A 2,576-nucleotide genomic window follows, 5' to 3' on the forward strand; every position below is an offset into this window, starting at 1 on the left:
GCTTCGCGTGGGCAGTTGAATCGCCTAATTCTGACGAGCAGAACTCAAGATATGGCCAAAAGAAGAAATGTCAGAATTTTTGCAGAAGGTCGGCGCGGCCGCGCCAGACTCAGCGCGCCCGCGCCGCTGAAAACACTATTTCAGCACGGCCGCGTCCGAAGTCAGCGCGCCCGCGCACGGTTTCTGGCCCAGAATCCTGATTTTAGTCGAAATTGAAAATTTTGAGAGTCCTGGTCATCCTGGAGCCTATATATACCCATAAAAAGACGTTTTTAACAACAAGGAGGCATGGAAGAGCAATAAGAAGACCTAGACAGCACGAGAAGGCTATAGAGAAGAATACTTTAATTTTTTTTAATATAGTTGATAATTGAATGCTTGTTTTCGATTTGTTCTTGAACCCTAGTACTCTTATATTATTTTATATCATGCTTTTATTGGAACCCATGGTGATGATGAGTTCGATTATGAACTAATCGTTATCGTGGGGTTCTAGCGGATTTATTTATGGATTTCTAAAGTTAATTTGTTTCAATATCTTGGTATGTGGTGATTGTATGATATCCTAGTATTGGTTGTGCATATTCATCTTATGTGTGTAGCTAATATATACGATAACGTGTTAATCTCTATTGAAGAGAAAGTGAATATAGAGGTTTAGAACTTGTCATGCTAGCATTGGTTCATGTATTTGTTATGCATGATTCATAGGTAATTTTAACCAGCTTACTTTCCCTATGTAATCACGATAGATAACTTGTTCATTAAACCTTTATGTTGTCAAATTCTATAGACATATAGGGTCTCAACATAATTGGTGTCTATTCAGCTTCTATCTCTTTTGTGGATGTTTGGTAGTAGGGTATTCGTACAATGAAAGTTGGGGTTTACTAGTTTCATGTTATCTGATTAGTTGTCATCACCATCACATGTTAAGGTCAAGAAAAATGACTTTGAATGAAGTAGTAATGAAGTTATAATCCCATGTTTGTCATATATAGTAATTCAACCATTCTTGTTCTCTTAATTATAATTGTTAGTTTAATTCTTAGTTATAAATAATCTCAACTTGTTATTTTTCTTAGCATTGGATAATAACCATACATTGTTGCATAGGTGCATAAATTGAACTTGACCTAAACCAGTCTCTATGGGAACGAATCTGATTTATATCTTATACTACTTGTGAACGCGTATATTTGCATGAATTTTAGCGCATGTTTAGCGACTAACAAGTTTGTGGCGTCGCTGCCGGGGTCTCGGTGTTAATTTTTACTTTATGTGCTTGTCATCAGTAGTCATTAAAGTTCACTGACTCGGATTCTTTTACTTTCACGGTTTATTTGTTTGTGTTTCATGTACTCATTACAATGGGAGATCCAGCAGCACGAACGAAAGCCTTGATGGGTTTTTCTCAACCCAAGATCAATGAAATCTAGCATTGTCAGGACAGCTATCACAGCTAATACCATTGAGATCAAGCCTGGCATAATTCAATGGTGCAAAATTCAATCTATTTTGGGGGTTCTCCAACGGAAGATCCCAATATGCACATTAGGGATTTCATTGAGATCTGCGACACCTTCAAGTTCAACGGTGTTTCTGAAGATGCTGTGAAGCTGAGACTATTCCTATTCTCTCTGAGGGATAAGGCTAAGAGTTGGTTACACTCTCTACCAGCTGGTTCGATTACTAATTGGGAAGATCTTGCTCAAAAGTTTCTCACTAAATTTTTCCCTATGGAAAAGACAGCTGCAATCAGAAACGCTCTTACTCAATTTGCGCAGCAATCGGGAGAATCTCTATATGAGGCTTGGGAGCGCTACAAGGAGATGCTTAGGAATTGTCCTCATCATGGAATGCCTGATTGGATGATCATCAATTGCTTCTATAACGGTTTGGGAGCACAGTCAAGACCCATGCTCAATGCAGCATCAGGTGGAGCATTATGGGCAAAGAGCTATGAGGAAGCTTATGATCTAATTGAACTGATGGTTGCTAATGAATATCAGTATCCAATCCAAATATTGCCACAAGGCAGCATCGGGTGGAGCATTATGGGCAAAGAGCTATGAGGAAGCTTATGATCTAATTGAATTGATGGCTGCTAATGAATATCAGTATCCAATCCAGAGATTGCCACAAGGCAAGGTAGCAGGAGTTCTTAAAGTGGATACAGCTACGACTATCAGTACTCAACTAAAGGCATTGTCTATGAAGACCGGTTCTCTGGCTAACTATGGTGTGAATCAGATAACCAGTGTTTGTGAGCTATGTGCAGGTTCGCATGCGACGGAGCAATGTGCTATAACTAGTGAATCAGCTCAGTTTGTGAGCAACTTTCAGAGATCACAGCAACCAGTTCCAGACACTTATCATCCTGACAACTGGAATCATCCTAACTTCAGATGGAGCAACAATCAGAATGTGATACAACAGCCATCCAACAATTTGGAAATGAGCAATTCAATCTTCCTGTTTTTTAGCAACAATTTGCACCAAGACAACAACTCCAAGTTCAATAACAAACTCATGATTCAGGTCAATCTTCGAATGAAAAATATGAATTAGAGGAG

At 39.0% G+C, this 2,576-nt stretch overlaps 1 non-coding gene across 1 annotated transcript; it reads right to left on the minus strand.

Annotated features, from left to right (window-relative positions):
• Positions 1-1,754: 1,754 nt before the first annotated feature.
• Positions 1,755-1,861, minus strand: LOC141723004 (small nucleolar RNA R71). Its single transcript, XR_012575999.1, has one exon. It is a non-coding gene; the product is annotated as a small nucleolar RNA R71 (small nucleolar RNA).
• Positions 1,862-2,576: the final 715 nt, after the last annotated feature.

Source organism: Apium graveolens, chromosome 4 (assembly GCF_009905375.1).
Source record: "Apium graveolens cultivar Ventura chromosome 4, ASM990537v1, whole genome shotgun sequence".
Taxonomy (NCBI): Eukaryota; Viridiplantae; Streptophyta; class Magnoliopsida; order Apiales; family Apiaceae; genus Apium; species Apium graveolens.